Raw genomic sequence first — 18395 nt, forward strand, 5'->3', positions numbered from 1 at the left:
TAATAAGTGAAAGTACTAACTACTAATCTAAAAAACTATTATTGGAAAAAATATAGATGATTTGTTTGGTTGAAACAGAATAAAAGCATAAATAACCAATTAATACCAGGAACTAAAAATGTGTGAGTTAACAAAAAGTTCCAGAGATAGGCCGAGAACAAATTAATAAATCAATCTGACAGTAGTTTATGAAGCAATAACTTTCCTGTCAGGAGTCTCAACATATAACTTATATAGATCTGAAATCGGATTCAAACACAAATAGCTCCAAATGTCTAAAATACATAGAAATATTAAAGCTTTCATCTTCTTCTGTACTGAAAATTTTATCCAGAAATTAAAAATGAGGGGCAGAATACAATATCTTCATGCATCACTCTTATCTTCAAGTATCTTTTTTTTTTTTTCCAATTCTGAGAATCTGAGGGCTCAGTGGAATAAAGCACACAATGAATGATCCAATACCCTACAGAAAAGATCTGGGAATGTCATTAGTTTGAAGAAAAGAAAACATTAATGACATCATCCTGCCTTCCAACTAGCTTCAATCTCTCAGGAAAAAAAAAAAAAGGGCTGGGAAGCAGTAGTCAGTTGTTAGCTATTGGAGAAAAGAGAACTCCTCCCATCAACAAACCAGAATTGATGGAGAAAGGCCACCTGTGGTGGTGGTTGTTTAATTACAAAGACTTATGGAAAGGCTTCTTTATTTCTAAGCCAGATGGAGGTCTGGTTGCTACTGACTTAAAAGCAATGTGCAATCAAAACAACACAGACTAGAATTAAGAAAGGAATAAAAGTAGATTTGGAGATGGGTTCTGCAGAAATATTTGTTGTATAGGAACAGGCCCATTTGCACTTCCAGGCAGTTAGATGTAGACAGTTCTGATTATTTACTGAAAAAAATCACACTGAAATATAACCTGACTGCTACTTTTAAAAAGTTAGTTCTTTATGTTTAATAAACTAAACGTTAATTATATATTTAATATTTATGCATAGGGCAAGAGAGACAGACTAACCGTTTGTGTGTGTGTGTGTCTGTGTGTGTGTGCGCGCGCGCATGCACACGCCTGTCGTGAAGCTTAAACTCAGGGCCTGATCACTGTGCCTGAGCTTCTTTTGCTCAAGACCAGTGTTCTAACATTTGAGTCACAGTGCCACTTGTGGCTTTCTTGAGTAATTTAATAGAGATAATCATCTCACAGACTTTCCTGCCTGGGCTGACTTCAAACTGCAAACCTCAGATCTCAGCCTCCTGCAATCTCAGCTAGGATTTCTAAAAATTAAAGTTAAAAATTACCCTATTTGAGTATGTGTATAACTTATGTATGCATGAGTTTATATCTATATCTAAATAAAACCATCATTGCCTAAACTCTCTGTCTTCACCTAATATATCTTCTCTGTGCCCCCAAAACATTGCACAACCCTCTCTATATCCTTTAAAAGGTACTGTAATATCTTACTTGGGGCTTTGGAATTGCTCTTCTCTTGACTTACTCTGCTCGCATCCTCTGGATCACGGTAATCAATTTCTTCTCAGTAGATAACAGGATATGTATTGCTTCCTGAGATGTCCTGTCCTGATCACCCAACTAAATTAAGTCTGAAATAACTACCATTTCTGCATAACATTGTTTGATCCATTTTCCACTTGGTGGCTCATAGTTTTACTCCTTTCCTCCAGCCTCATTGAAATTTTAGTTCTTACAGTGTTTACAACAAATCAAAGAAAGGCTGGGTAAATGGGATTGCATTAAACTGCAGAGTTTCTGCATGGCAAAGGACATAGCTAGCAAGATAAACAGAAAACCCACAGACTGGGAAAAGATCTTCACTGGCCATACAACAGACAAGGGCTTCATATAAAAATATAACTAGACCCCCCAAAACTTAAACCCTCCAAAAGCAAATCCTCAGTGAAACAACCACTCCATTAATAAGTGGGTTAAAGAATTAAAAAGAGACTTCACTGGAGAGAAAATAAGAATAGCCAATAGACATCTAAAGACATGTTCAACATCTCTGACCACAAAAGAAATGCAAATCAAAACGACATTGAGATTCTGCCTCACCCCAGTTAGAATGGCCATTATCAAGAAAACAAATAATAGTAACAATAATAATAATAAATAATAAAGATGCTGGTGGGGCTGTGGCCAAAAGGGAGTCCTACTACACTGTTGGTGGGGATGTAAACTTGTTCAACCATTCTGGAAAGCAGTATGGTGGCTCCTCAAAAGACTAAACATAGAGCTCCTCTAAGACCCAGAAATCCCACTCCTGGACATTCATTCAAATGAACACAAACAAGACCACAGTAAAGCTGCCAGCACAACTATCTCCACTGCAGCACTATTTACCATGGGTAAGATATGAAACCAACCCAGATGCTCCTCAGTAGATGAATAGATCAAGAAAATGTGGTACATATACACAATGGAATTTTATGCTGACATCAGAAAGAATGACAGTGCCCCATTCATAAGGAAATAAAAAGACTTGGAAAAAATCATATTAAGTGATGTAATCCAGACTTAATGAAACATAAGCTCCTTCATTTGTAATTATTGGTATATGTCTAGAATAGTTCTAGCGAAGGATCAAAATAGTTCAATAGCTATGTACAAATGACTATATAAAATGATGCTAATCAAAATGAACTCCAAAATATGGAGACAAGAGGTTTTGTTTTTTTGTTTTTAATGTACTGTGTGAACTCCTTCCTTCCTTCCTTCCTTCCTTCCTTCCTTCCTTCCTTCCTTCCTTCCTTCATTCCTCCCTCTTTCCCTCCCTCCTCCCCTCCCTCCCTCTCTCCTTCCTTCTTTTCTTTCATTTTTACCAGTCCTGGGGCTTGAATGCAGAGCCTGGGAGCAGCCCCTGAGCTTCTTTTCCTCAAGGCTAGCACCCTAACACTTGAGGGCCATCTCTGGCTTTTTCTGTTTATGTGGTATTAAGGATGCTAGGCAAGCACCCTATCACTAAGCCACATTCCCAGACTTCTTTTTTCTTTCATTTATTTCTCTTCAGTTTATCCCCTGTTGTCACTGTTTTTTTTGTTGTTGTTGTTTTGATACCCTGTGTCTTGTATATATGTTTATCTGAATTTGGAAAGGGAAGGGGAATAACAAAATGGTGAGAGAAAGGACAAAGGGTGAACCAATGCAACAGTGATACTCAGAAGACAGTATGTTGGAAATGAACTTTACAACTCAGGGAAGCGGGTAGTCAGGGTGGGGGGAGGGAAAGTGGGAGACAACAAGGTACACTGTAGCAATGTTCGACATGTACTCATTACCTTACTTACGCATCTGTAACCTCTCTGTATATCACTTTTACAATAACGTAAAATAAAATTTAAAAAATCGTAACAGAGAGAGAGAGAGAGAGGGAGGGAGAGAGAGAGAGAGAGAGAGGGAGAGAGAGAGGGGTGTTTTAATGGGTCACTGGCTCATGCCTGTAATCCTAGCTACATAGGAGGTTCAGATTGGAGGACTGGAATTCAAAGCCGGTTCTGGCAGGAAAGTCTGTGTGATTTTTATCTTCAGCCAATTACCAGAAAACCGAAAGTGGTACTGTGGCTCAAAGTTGTCAAGTGCTAGCCTTGAGTGAAAAAGCTCAGAAAAAGCACCCAGGCCCCGTGTTCAAGCCCCATGACTGATAACCAATAAAAACAAACAACAAAACAAGAAACATGTTTGGGGGCCCAGAATGTGGTTCTGAGGCTGGATGTGAGCAGAAGCCAAAGATAAAAACAAAAAAGAAAAAAGCAATGTGCAGGACAAGGAGTTTGGCCTAGTGGTAGGGTGCTTCCGTAGAATACACAAAGCCCCAGGTTGGATTCGTCTGTACTGCATACACACAAAAAGCCAGAAGTGGCTCTGAGGCTGAAATGGTAGAGTAATAGCCTTGAGCAAAAAGAGCTCAAGGACAGTGTCTAGGCCCTGAGTGCAAGCCCCAGGACTGGCAAAAAAAAAAAAAAAGCACTGTGTATGGCTCAAGTGGTAGAGCACTTGCTCAGTAAATTCAAGGCTCTGAGTTCAGTTCCCAGTACCACAGAGAAGAAAAAACACAGAACTTCTAGTTCTCTTTTTCAACCAGAACAGCACCAGAAATATAGTAGATACTCAAATAACATTTTTAAATGGCTATAATGGATCAGCCTTTATAGTATGTGGACTGAAATTAAAGAAGATAGCCTTGAGATAGTTACCTGGGGGTTCTTCAAATTGCTCAAAGAAGGTGAACATATCCTAGACTGAAGGAAATCTGGCAAAATTTGTTCTAGAAATAATCTTTATGGAGACAGCCTTAGTAAAGGGGAAAAAGAAAACTATTTCTGAGTTTTCCTTTTGAGTTCAGCATTGGCCTGGGTGCAATATATTGAAGAGATAGGGAAAAAATAATTCTACTTATTTATATCAAGAGGCTCAAAGGGTATTGCCCAGAGCAAGGGTGAACAGAATCAAACCTTTTATAAATGTTGCCAAATGCTAGATGTGCCTTATGATGTGCTAGATGTGCTAGATGACCTTATGAATGTACTTATGGCTGGTTCAGATACATGGATACCATAAATAGTTGTTTCCTACATTAAAGAGTTTTGGCAAGATGGGCATGGTCCCTTTACTTATTCACCTTGTCACATCATAGCAGTATTCAAATAACAGACACTAAATCCAGGCCTACCATGGACTTCATGCCAGTGACCTTCTATTCCTGATAATGAACCCACAGAAGAAAAAACACTTATCAAAGGTGCTAGTGAGTTATATATCTTCCTTCAAGAAAACTCTTACTAGGATATGCACACATACAATATAAAAAACAAAAGAAGCACTCAACACCCCTAATTCGTTGTAGTATTTATAAGACTTTCATATAAAAATCCTGCCTCTTAAGAAAATCAGGTATGTTTAGGCAAAGCCAGCTCCTTGCTTCCATGCCATAACAACTGGCTACCTGAGAGCCAAAGCTTTGACCTTGAGCTGGGTATGTTCTCTAGAGTTTGCTCTGCCACCCAGCCTGCTCCTGGGGAGATTGCCTCCTTTGTAGTTTCCTAATTCCTAGCTATCAAAAGGCTAGCTGAACTCAGCTGGATCCTGCCTAGCATACAGGCCAGATAGGGAAGCTGGGATGGACACTTGCTGGGAAGGTCAGTCATGGAAGTTGTGGATGGTCTCTAGGGACAGCTGTTCTAGTCACATTGCATCTCTTTCACTTAGCAAGACACCTGAGAGATGCTGATTGATGTGATAGGACAGAAATGAGTATATTCTGACAATGGTCTTTGCTTCCAGAGCCCCAGGAATAAACATAGCCTTTGTGGAGTCAATACTTTTTGGAGAGAGATCCTCAAGAGATTATAAAGTTTCAGTCAAAGCTACAGGAAGCCAGTGCCTTCTGAGTAAGATATGAATCATAGGAATAGGAAAAATCACATTTCTGGGTAGCAACCATGTAAGACAGAGTAGGGACTGCAGGAAAAGAGTGGTGACTAATATTATGTGTAGAGTAATGATCACGTGCTGGTTTTACCTTATCAGTTTGTCTTTACTGCAGAAAAGAGAGCTGGAAGACATCCATCTCCTATTGCCTAGGACTTAACTCTTCCTATGTTCCAAGACCAGTAATTTTATCCAACACCAGCCATCAATCACCCTATTTTCTTGAATCTTAACTTTGACTCTCCCCAGGAGACAATCAGGACATTCCTAAAATATTCTTTCTAGCATCTCAGATCTTATTTTGTCGGCTATCTACCTTAGTATCTTAGACAAAAGGAGCACCTCCATCCCATATGCAGCTGACTATAATCTCTGATCCTGTTTCCCTTTTCTGACTGGCTTTTCTTTCAAGTTGAACTGATATGTATCTCAGTTACTTTATTATCTACCTCCCTTCTAGAGTGTAAGTTCTTCTCAGACAAGAATATGCCTGTTGGTTCCTGAGGCATTCCTCATAGGTCAAACAGTGCCTGTTATTCTGTAAATATTCCGGAATTGTTGAATAAATAGCATTTATAGTGGTAGTGACTCAGATGACAAAATTTTTGAATCAAGTAAAAAAGGCCAAATTTTCAAATTATATAGCTTTTATCAAATGATATCCACTTATTGCATCCAATGTAGATATATACAGTGTTGATGTTATTAACTGGACATTGACAATGCATTCTAGTTACTTCACTTTGTATTCATTTTTCCAATTAGAATTCATAATACTGTTAAGAACTGCTGTTACTTCTTTTTTATTAGACTTTTTTCTTTATTGTCAAAGTGTGGTACAGAGGGGTTACAGATTCATATGTAAGGCAGTGAGTACATTTCTTGTTCAACTTGTTATCTCCTCCCTTAATCTCCCCTCCCCCTTACCCTCTCCCCCCAAGAGATGTGCAGTTGATTTACATCAAATGGTTTTGTAAGTATTGCTTTTGGAATGGTTTGCATTTTATTTTATTTCATTTTTTTCGCCAGTGCTAGGGCTTGGGACTCAGGGCCTGAGCACTGTCCCTGGCTTCTTTTTTCTCAAGGCTAGCATCTGCCACTTGAGCCACAGTGCCCCTTCTGGGTTTTTCTATATATGTTGTGGTGAGAAATCGAACCCAGGGCTTTATGTATGCAAGGCAAGCACTCTACCACTAGGCCATATTCCCAGCCCTGGTTTGTATTTTTGTACTTTGCTGTTACTTCTTTACAAGAGAATTGCCCAGGGTCTCTTTACTATACTATTGTGTTATACTGAAGATAATTTTCCAGACATTAGTCTCAATAGAAGCTAAGCAAATTTTATCCTTAAAAATGGCACTTTTTTCAATTGTGTTATGTACACAGAGGCAGGCTTAAGCAAGGTAGGACATACTCATGGGAATCCTTGGAATTCTATGAGTTATACATGACTCACTGGGAAAGAAATAAGCATTTTTCTAGAGAACCAACACATAACTAAGAAACTACAAAAATGTATCTCATATTGAAAACCTGAGCCTTACTTTTAAGGTTGGACAATAACTTCTACATAAAGTGTAGACCATGCTTACTCTTAGGGCTCATTCTGTGCTACATGCTCTGTTCTGATGTCTGCATTTATTAGCTCATTTAATTTTCACAATGACCTTGTCAGATAAGCACTGTGACTGGCCCACATTGTCAGTGGGATGGTCCTACTATACACTAGGCTACTTGTAGTCTCTGATGTTAGACACACAAGTGTCAGACACAAAGCTGGGAGTAATCTCAATAGGCCATCCACAGTGCCCATGACCTGAACCTTTATGCAGCCAGCTTTCCTAGGCGCTACTTGTTGACCATTAGGGTCATGAGGACAGCTACTTAGAAGTAATCTTGGCAACTGAAAATTTAGTTTCAACATACCACATAAACAGCTAGGTTCCTGAAAAGCTGAAGTAAAATTGTGGTCCTGGACATGCCCTTTCTCTTCAGCTCTTTGTAACTATTGAGAATGAATCCTTTGCACAGATGTGTGCACATAATTCATTATTGAAAATGACTTAGTAGGAATGTGATCTCCCAACTTGAAGTAGAGAACCTTACTATGGGGTCCTACAGTGATAAACTAGTCACTCCTTTACTCTAAGGAAAGACCTTGGGAAGATAAGTTTGGTATAAGACATAGCTGAGTGGCTTATCTGATGTATCTGGCTCTACGAGCCTTGAGACACCTCAAGAAACACTACAGAGAAATGAAGAAGTGAAAAAACAAGAGGGCAGTCCATTAAAGTTGTATGACCAAACAAGTTGATAGCATGGGCATGAGCTCAAGCTTTGGGAAATGGAGGGAAATACAATATATACACTTTAAAGGTCTCTAAGGGGTGAATGAGCTGTAACACTTAACCATAAGCTTCCATTAAACACTGGTGGAAGGAGACTCTTGGTGACAGTCAACTCAGCTCGATGTATGGCTCAACTGGGTTGGTTAGGGCCCAGTAGTTAGAGAAAAGGCTCTGACAAAATTCTAAGCATTTACCCAGAAGTCTGGCCCAAATGCATGAGGATTGTGAGCATCAAAGAATACAGTAGTGTAATGATCACATGTATCCCAATGTGCAGATAGAGATTTTTGAAGTGGACTCTTGGATGTCCCTTGATATCTGTAGGTCTGTTGCTCTAATGAGATTGCCATGGAAGAAAGCTGACAGATTCTCAGAAGTATAGAGTTCAGTACGATCCTTGATTTAGTGTTCCCATAATGCCACTCAACTTCCGTTAATTACATATTTTCTTTCAACAGAGCTACAATTTTTACTTAATCATTTCAATAAAGCAGATTAATTTCCCCTTGTCTTTTAACACAAGTTTTTGTCTTGTTATGTTTTGGTGAGATCGATTTTCACAAAATTAAGAGCAGGGGAGTACTCACAGATTATACCATGATCCAAATATAACCATCGATAGCATCAGACTGATTGAGAGTTGCTCTGAACAGGCTGAACTGTAAAATGTATATGTGGATTTTTTTTTTAAATCCACAAAGGAGGTGAATGACTTTATGTCTCTAGTTTATTCAACATATGTTCAATGCAAATATACATTTGAGAGCTATCATCATATTGAGAAGATTTTAATGCCTTGAGATTGGATGACAGAACCAAGCAAAGGGGAAAGCATATTATTGTGTGACTCATTTTGAGAGATGAAGACAGATTAGAAAAGTGATTGTGAAAAAGTAGCTTGCAAAGTGGGAAGAAAAACTACAAACAAGTCTTTGAGAATTGAATAAAGCTCCTTAAAGAGAAAGGTGATCTATTTCCAGATCTACACATAGTACAAAATGCAAACCAGAACCACAATAAGCTCTCAGAAAAAAAAGAACAACTCTGGGCATGACAGCTTATGTGGCTGAGAGGGAAGGGTTTGAAGGAAGATGCCTTTCCGAGTAAATTGAGTGGCAATTGTCAGGTGGAGGAATTTCTTAAATTTCCTGTGGGGTACATGAATTGTAAAAAGGAAGTATTTCTCCCAAGATTTGGAGTAGGGAAACTACTAATCAGTTTAGCTTCTGTTGTATGCTAGTTTAAAAAAATAGAAAAAAGGGCAAATATATAATATTTTCAAAAAATTAATGATTGGTGTTATAAACAGAATTGTTATGGGATGACCTGTTTTCTAACTGTGATCTTACCACTTCAAATGGATGTAATATTAATAAAATTTGTATGGTAAAACATCAATAGATTGTTTTAAGAAAAAAAAAGAGAAAGGTGATCCAAGGTGTCAAATGCTTCAGCCACATCAAGTAAAGTGACCAGAAATTGACATCTCATTTAATGATATAGGGGTCATGCATGTTCTTGCAAAAGCTGTGGTGATAAAGTACTATGGAAGGACTCTTGTTCAGGGAGGACTCCCATAAACAGGCAGACTTACAGTATTCTGGAGGCTAAATAATGAAGATCTGAGTCCACCTGAATATATAACAAGAGCTGTTTTTGTGGAATAAAAAGAAGGGTGGGGAACTCATAAGAGTTCACTGAGGGCAGTGAGTAGGGCTAATTCTTTGAAAATTTTAGCTAGAAAAATGGACAGAGCTGAGAGCTGATGCCTCATGCCTGCAATTCTAGCTACTCAGGAGATTGGGAGCTGAGGATCCTGGTTTGAAGCCAGCCCCAGTAGAATTAACCAGCAAAAATCTAGAAGTGGGATCACTAAAATATGGAACCAACCCAGATGCCCCTCAGTAGATGAGTGGATCAAGAAAATGTGGTACATCTACACAATGGAATTCTATGCTTCTATCAGAAAGAATGACATTGCCCATTTATAAGGAAATGAAAAGACTTGAGAAAAAAAAATCATACTAAGTGAAGTGAGCCAGACCCAAAGAAACATGGACTCTATGCTTTCCCTCACTGGTAATAATTAGTATATGTCCAGGATAGTCCTAGCAGATGATCACAATAGCTTGATAGTTATGTACATATGAACATATAAGATGATGCTAAGGGAAATGAACTTCAAGTTATGGAAATAAATGGTTTATCATTGTTGTTATTTTCAATGTATTATATGAAATTATGCCTTTTTCTTTTGTTTTTCTTCCCCCATGGTTTTACCCCTGATGTCACTGTAACTGATTTTGTTACCCTGGGTATTGCATATACATTTATCAGAACTAGTAAAGGGAAGGGGAACATTAAAATGGAGAGACAAAGGGTAAAAGGCAAACCAATGCAACAACAATACTTATAAGACAATATGCTGTAAACCAACTGTACAACTCAAAGGGGGTAGGGTCTTGGGGAGGAGGGAAGGTGGGAGAAAAATGAGGGAGGAGGTAACAAGTTGGTAAAAAATGTAATCAATGCTTATGTATGAAACTGAACCCCGCTATACACCACTTTGACAATAAAAAAATAAAAATCTGGTAGTGGAGGCTAAGATCAAGTGGTAGAGTGTGAGTCTTGAGTGAAAAAGCTAAGAGACAGCACCCAAGAATTGAGTTTAAACTCCAGTATTGGTGTACACACATGAACATATGCACACATAAACACATGCATACACACACACACACAAATGGACATCCAAGATGAAACAGAGATGTAAGAAGATTGGTTATGCAAAGAGTTTTATTTTTAAAGAAAGGAAAAATTGGATGTGAGAATACTAATGGGCACTATCAACCAAGGAGAGAAAAATGATGGAAGTCAGTAGAGAAATGCTGAAGTGGTACCCAAGAGTTGGTAAGGCAAGTTGTATGGACAAGTTGGAAAAACAACCTTAGTGAGGATGAGGGTCAGAGGACAAGGGAGAAATACCAGGTGAAAATGGGTGCAAGAGCTGATTTTTCACTCTAAATTCTACTCAGGTAGCCTTGGTAGTTCTTTTCCCTATACACAGTTTTTCTTCTCTGATGATCAATTACCATTACCCTCGTTACCTTCCACTCTGCAACTACATTTCTACCGTGCCCATGCTCAGTTCCTCACAGTCAATAAAATAACATCTGTTTATTTCTTGTTATTATTACTCTATTACGTCTCTGTCCATGTTTATGGTTTTAGGTTTCAAAGAGTTGTTCCTACTCACTGCCCCCAGGACTCTACTCTGCTCCCTTGTAAGTCCTTTTTTTTCTCATTAAATTTTAAAGCATTGTTCAAATTCTCTCATATTGTGTCTCTGTTTTCCAGTGACAGTTTTGCTTTTCTGGAAGCTCATTCATGCCTTGAATTTTCTACCTGGAAGGAACTTGGACAAAGGTTGTTTTTGTAATTTGTGGAAGCTCTTTACAACACCCACAATAAATTTCCAGTCAGCTTCAGTCTGAAATCTTCTAACAACAACACAAAGTCCTTCTAAAACTGGTATTATTTTTGGATGCCTAGATTATGTTGCCCTTTCCCTATAATGCTAGCATATTTCCCACATCATCAAACAATGCAACAACCATGGATATCTTACTACTAATAATATAAGTTCATTTAGAGGTAAAATTTCATTGTGCCCCCCTGCTATTTCCCTAGAGCCTAAAGTACACATAGTAGGTGCTTTATCAATAGTGCATATTGAAATAGAGGGGTCACACAGCAGTCTTCGAATGAGTGTGGATAGTTTTGCTGTTAAATATGCTTCTCGTGTTCATATTCCAGGCTGTTTCTCAACAGTGCCTTGATCTTCTTTTGGTTTAATCCTTTCTCAAGGTGGATAATGTTTTTCAACATTCAACCCAACGTATCTTCTTCATTAATACATTATCAGCCTGTTCTCCAGTTAATATTTCATCATAAACTGAATTATTTTTTTCCCAGGCAGTTTAAAAATATCAAGTGCTTAAAATTGGCTACAAGTAGCAATCACTTAAACCTGGGCTGGTAGAGTAGCTGAAGTGGTGGAATGCCTGCCTAGCAAGAGTGAAGTCTTGAGTGCACAGCACAGTACATAACCAGACAAACACCACTGAAGGCCTGACTTCATCCACAAATGTATATTAAATACAATGGATGCATTGAATATTAATGCAGTGAAACCACTGTAAAGACTGAAAATAGAAATTGGCTCATTTTCCCCTCTACCTCAGGTAAAGTCACTACTTTCTTTGCCTTTTCTTTCTTTCTTTCTTTTTTTTTTTTTTTAAGCTACAAATCTGGTCTGTTGGTCATTCATTTGGAAACACAGCATCAGAGACTATATCCATGTGGGTAACTCAATTTCTTTTTCTATTTTCTATTGTGCTAAGCTCAGCATACATGAACATCAGTGAGTTACCATTCTTCTCACAATTAAAACTAATTAAGGCACCCTTCTCTGCCATTACACGCACAGGCAAATGAACATGTTCCCTTAATGTTCTGCTTTTAAACTGAGGAAAGTCTAAACAAGCAATTCTTTGCTTGTCTCAGAATAATCTTTCTTGTTGAAAGCATATGCAGCTTAATTTTATGCACAAAATTGAATACAATGTGGAGAGAAAATGGAACACAATTTCCCTTTCAGAAGCTCACCTTAAATCAAGTTCCTATTCACCTAACTCAAGTGTGACTTTTGCAAGGACTGAGGATAGAGGTGTTGCCTTCACCCATCTCATATTAACCTCAATTGAATTTCTGTTAGTTTTAGAACAGTTACTGATTGCTGCCAGTTGTAACCCTTTGTAGTCACCTCATAGTTGGCCCAATCAGAGGAACACATGGAGAGGGAACAGCATGGAATGCCAAGGCTACTTTCAAGTGGCAACTGTCAGTATCACCACATTTACTTGGCAGTAGCTGCTGAGGGAGAAGAAAAGGAGCCTGGCTAGACATGCACCAAAGGCCAAAAATAATATATTAATGAAAGAACTGATTCTAAATCCCAAACCACATTAAACAAAGCATCCCAATGGTTTGGTAGTTGTTTCCTGTGACAAGTCTAAGGGTTTGGTTATGGGATACTTCCAGGCTTCTGAAATGCTTTAAATTGGTCCATTTGGAGAATCATGGCTTTAAGGATGGTTAACAGAGAGATCACTGAACTGTGAAAAGTAGTCATGCACAAAGAGAATGGATCTGTTGAGAGGATTAAGAGAAATAGGAACAAACCACTTGTGCCACAGTTATAACATGATGCAAATTTTAGGAAGAGGGAATATGTCAAAAACGTGTCTTTAACTTTTTAATTCTGATAACTTTCAAATGAGACATATAGATCTACCTCCAGCATTCTCAAATCTTTAGAGAGATTTTAAAATAAAATTTCTTTTATATAGAAAGGACCAACCAAAATGCATATATATTGTGCTATTCTGGACCCAAGAAACTTGCATTGTATATATTTATTCATTTCTATCAACTGTCACCAATGATATGTACATGTATTGTTTAGTTCCATCTGTATTTCCTAGGTAAGCACTCACGGGATATTTAATAGGGAGACATTAACACTAAACCATCGAAGGTTAGAAAACCTTATGTGGCAACCATTAGGATTATTCTATTAGTATTCACAGTTCTTCTGCACCATTTGCAGTCTTGGATATGCTGAGTAGTAATTATCCTGTACCTTATGAAGTTGTTGTTGTTTTTTTAATAATAACACAACACAGGCATCATGGATTTATAGTTTGAATGCATTAAATGATCTTTGTAATGTATTAGTTTGAAACTGAAAATTTGAAAAATACTCTGATAAAACAGTCTATAATAATAGCATTCCAAACACCCTAAACCTCCCCACTCCTTGTGCATTGTAAAATATTTCCTATTGCACCTAAAACTTTCATTTTTAACAACTCATCATCCCAATTCATTTGATATATGCCAGTGAGGGAAGTTGGACATAACAATATAGCCAAGCTACACACACGGTGGAGAAACTAGAAAACCCCTGCCAAATTCTTTAGTTTGCCAGGAGTTGCTAAGAGGTGCAAAGGAAAACATTAAACTTGTATACTTGTACATCAAGTGTTTATCTGAAATCTTTTACAATAAAATAAGTCTCCACTCAACTATGGAAAATTGGAAATGTTTGATCCTGAAATTTAGAACTGGCACCAAGCATGGTCACCTTCTAGGATTAAGACAGCTACATTTTATGGGCATAGACATACTCATATGATCGCAGGTTTTAATTTACCAAATCTCCAGGAGATTCATGACCCTCCAAAAGCCATGTGCCTATTATATATTATCTTCCATGTAGGTGTGGAAGGCTGAGTCTGTATCACTCATCAGATTTTCAGAGCTTTGACATATGGGCCTTAAGTGACATTAAGTTTCCATTATTAATGACATTTTAAGGATTTTTACCAAGGTCCTGAGGATTGAACTCCTATGAAAACTGATGTGAAATGGAACTGGGGAAGGGGTATATGTGCTGAGGGTTTTTAGAAAAGAGAGTGTGGAGAGTATGGTCTAGGATATAGGGGTCATCTAGGTGGCAGAAGGCTTCTCTGAGGCCAGGAAGAAGAATGAAGTTATAGGTCTCAGGGCAAATGACAGGTACAAACTTTCCCCTTTTTAATTCATCCCCTATAACTTCAGCTTGTTTTCTTGGAGGATGAAGGTATTGTGAGACATGAGACTATGTAGATAGATATGTAAGCAGCATCTGCACAGTGAAGAAAAAAGTCGGTGGTATTTATTTGAAATGGTTAGGATCTCCTGGGCAGTCTACAAATGTCCATCCCTTATGCGACAAGCTCTTCTTGCTATTGCATTGAGCAGGGAAACAAGACCCATCTGACTCTCATCCTTTCCATACAGCTGTGGAGTAAGAAATAAGCACAAGGCACCAAGCTTTAACAATACTGGCCGTGAAGATAGTTTTCAAAGCTTGGAATTTTGTACAACTTCAAGATGGAGGCTGGGAATATGGCCTAGTGGTAAAGTGCTCACCTTATATACATGAAGCCCTGGGTTTGATTCCTCAGCACCACATATATTGAAAAAGCCAGGAGTGGTGCTGTGGCTCAAGTGGTAGAGTGCTAGCCTTGAGCAAAAAAAAAAAAAAAAGAAGCCAGGGACAGTGCTCAGGCCCCAAGTTCAAGCCCCAGGACTGGCAAAAACCAAAACAAAACAAAAAATCAAGATGGAGAAATCAGATTGGAATTTTGTTAGCCTATATATCCTGATTAAAAACTAACCAGTACACATAGCAAGGTATGAGAAGATATCATCCACATCATCATCATTTCTTGAGGTAATAGTCTAAGTCTTTACAACCACTCTATTATGATGCTCAATTTACAAGGGAAGCTAGTGAAACAGAGAGGTGCAGACACTTCCCAAAGTTGCACAACTACCTCTAGAGGGCAGAGAGGGAATCCAAACCCAAATTAGGCCACTGAACACAAAATGTTTTTGAAGGGGCAATAACCTTAAGTGTCAACTACAGAAGAGCCGAAGGATACTCTCTGACTTTTAAAGTTTGATAATCACTGGTGTATAGAGAGTATTTTTCCACAGTTTGGAGACCATGCAAGTCACATCAGGGCAGGTTAAGGAGAAGGCTGTGATTAAGCATATTTTTTTGCAAAAAGTAAGGTAAAAAAGAGAGGGGTGAGGATCCTGGAACTATTGTAATGGAGTGAGAAAGTGGCACATTTGCCAGGGGATGTGAAAGATTGTGACACGGAAAGAAGTTTAAAATGAGACATACACTCATGCATGCACACACACATCATACTTTATGACACAACCCATGCTTCAATAAATCAGAGTAACTGATCACTCGCAATGAAGACCATGAACAGTAAGATCAGTATGCAAGCAGACACACACACACACACACACACACACACACACACACATACACATACTTGAAAGCACAATGCCAAAGTGACAATATCAGTTATTTCTCGTTGAGTGGATTTAAAGAAATATTTATGCTATGTTTTATTAGTTTTGCTTACCTATATTTCAAACATCACCATACATTTTGAGGGAAAAATGTTACAGTTTATGTGTAAAGAAGCTAAAAATGCATTGATGAAGCTAAGCTATTGATGCCAGTTCAGTCAATCATCAAGAAATCACTACATGCCTACTGATGCCAGATGATTCTTTTGATCCCATAGTTCATACTTTGGGAACTGCAGCTCTGGAAACGGTTGGAAGCATAGTCATGACACACTACCTGCATATTGTGACCCAGAGGAGGGACCTTTCTCTGGACCATTCTGCTGTGATTCTTCAGTCTGTTCATGCAGGGCTGCTGAGCAAAGATGGGCCTGGAGACCCTTGGCAGCTGCCTCTTGGATTCCAGGATGTTTAGTGGCCATTATCAGGAGAAAGTCTCTAAACCTTGGGATAGGCCTGTATGGCCAAAGACCAGAACAGGAAACGAAGCTCTCAAGAAAGGACGCTGGGTACTTAGGGGGACACAGAAATGGTTTGTGTGAGCTGAACTTTTCACTGAAGATGAAATCATAAGACATCAAAGTCTAGTTAACTCCAGCTGATCCAATCAAATATGAAATGCTACTCTTCCCAATGCTTTCATATTCTTTCCTACTGCCATGGTATCCTCTTTCACCTAGTCTTCCTTTTTCACTCCCATCTTTTTCTGTCTCCAGAACCCCCTGTCCTTGTCAGACCTGACAGTGTAAGTCCTCCTCTCTGCACACAATTCTGTTTTCCTCCACAAATCGCATTTTCCTATCATTTCTTTTCTTTATTCAGTCTCAGATTCCTACTTCTTATTACAGCAATTTCTCTTAGGCTTCCCACTGAATATTTTACCCATGAAACTCTGGTTTCTCCTCTGACTCCACAATATCTTCAGATTTTACCCATTTCCTCTTTGCTCCCAGTGACATTCCTGTAATCTCATGATGAACAACTCCAAAACCAGAAATGCCTGATTCAGTTCAACAGCTTGTTATACATTAATATGCTCAGTGTGGACTGAGTTATATGGAAAATGGAGAAAGTATGGGATTCTCTGCCTTGGCAGAGTAGGGAAGGAATTCTCAAGCCTCATGGTAACAGCTATTCAGGAAGCATTTGTACCAACTGGCCAATTAAGTGCAATGAATCTCTCCCATCACTAGACTCATCATATGACATTTTGTCTAGCCCCTTTCTTAAATTGAGCTGGGTGCCAGTGGCTCACACCTGAAGTAGCCTTCTAGGTACTCAGGAGGCTGAGATCTGAGGCTTCTGGTGTGAAGACATCTCAGGCAGAAATGTCTGCAAGACTTATCTCTAATTAAGCTACTTAGAGAAAACTGGAAATGGTGTTTTGGTAGAGCACTAGCCTTGAGTACCAAGAGGCTCAGGGACAGTGCCCAGGCCCTGAGTTCAAGTCCCAGGACTGGCAAAAATAAAAAATAAAAATAAAATAAACTACTACTGTTATGAACTGCCAGGAAGAAGTCTGACCCTGACCTCTTTCAACTGTACTGAGAGGTTTAACCCTGGGATACTGGTTCTTCTTTTACCTCTGATTTCTTCCTGAGTCTTAGATCCCATTTCTTTGTCTGTTGAGATTCACTTCAGCATGAGAGGAGGGACAGACTAATTTAAAGTACAAACACTAGAGAGCACATTAAAGCATTGATATCTACATAAGAAATTGAATTGAAATGGATTCGGTCCTCAAATTGGAAATTTGACTGCAGTTTTGCAATGTGAATGGCACCAGAGCACATTCAGATGTATCCATGGGTACAAAGCAAGGGCAGCATGTTGTACGTGTGAAGTTGTGTGTCTGAACACACTTGTGAGGCCTATTGCCTCTCCAATTTCCATTACTTTGATGATTATTTAAAAGTAGAGGAGACAGAGATGAAAGTTCCTTCCTTTTATCTTGTAGGTAAGGTTTGTTTTCAACTTTTTTTTTTTTTTTTGGTCTGAGACTGGGATTCAAACTCAGTATCTGATGCTTTCACTCACTGGCTGGTGTCCTACCACCTGAGCCAACCCTCCAGTCCCTGGCCTTCAAGTCTTGAACCTCCTGCCACAGACTCACAGCTGATGGGATGACAACTGTAGATCACTACACCCAGACCCATTCTTTTATAAAATCTTTGTTAGTTTTCTCAACAAATCCCTATGATAGGCTTGCTCTCTTCTTAAAAGTCTAGAATTTCTTCTCCATAGATATTTAATGCAGAAGATTTTTAATTATTCAGAGTTTTCATCAGATAATTTGCTTCCTAGTAAGTGTGAGCCATATCTGAGTCTGAAAGCCATCAAATATAGGGAAACACTTTAGAGATTTTGGTGAATTTCCAAAGACAGAATCAGCATATACCTTAAAATCACAGGGAAAGAGAATATGTGCATTTTCTTTTGTTAGTCCAAAAATAGATCTGTGCTAGGGGAAACATACACACACACACACTTTTGATTTCTAGCATGATTAAAAGGTTCAGACATTAAGTGGTACATTTTGAACACACTGCCAGCTGTATGGTTTCCATTAACATCTTTAGGAGTTTTAATCCTCCACATTGCT

General features: G+C 38.6%; 1 protein-coding gene across 6 annotated transcripts in view; it reads right to left on the reverse strand.

Annotated features, from left to right (window-relative positions):
* Ank3 (ankyrin 3) overlaps positions 1 to 18395 on the reverse strand; it is a 526258-nt gene that overhangs the window by 208080 nt on the left and 299783 nt on the right. The gene's annotated exons all lie outside the window — the stretch shown is intronic.

The sequence above is a fragment of the Perognathus longimembris genome, chromosome 2 (genome assembly GCF_023159225.1).
Source record: "Perognathus longimembris pacificus isolate PPM17 chromosome 2, ASM2315922v1, whole genome shotgun sequence".
Taxonomy (NCBI): domain Eukaryota; kingdom Metazoa; phylum Chordata; class Mammalia; order Rodentia; family Heteromyidae; genus Perognathus; species Perognathus longimembris.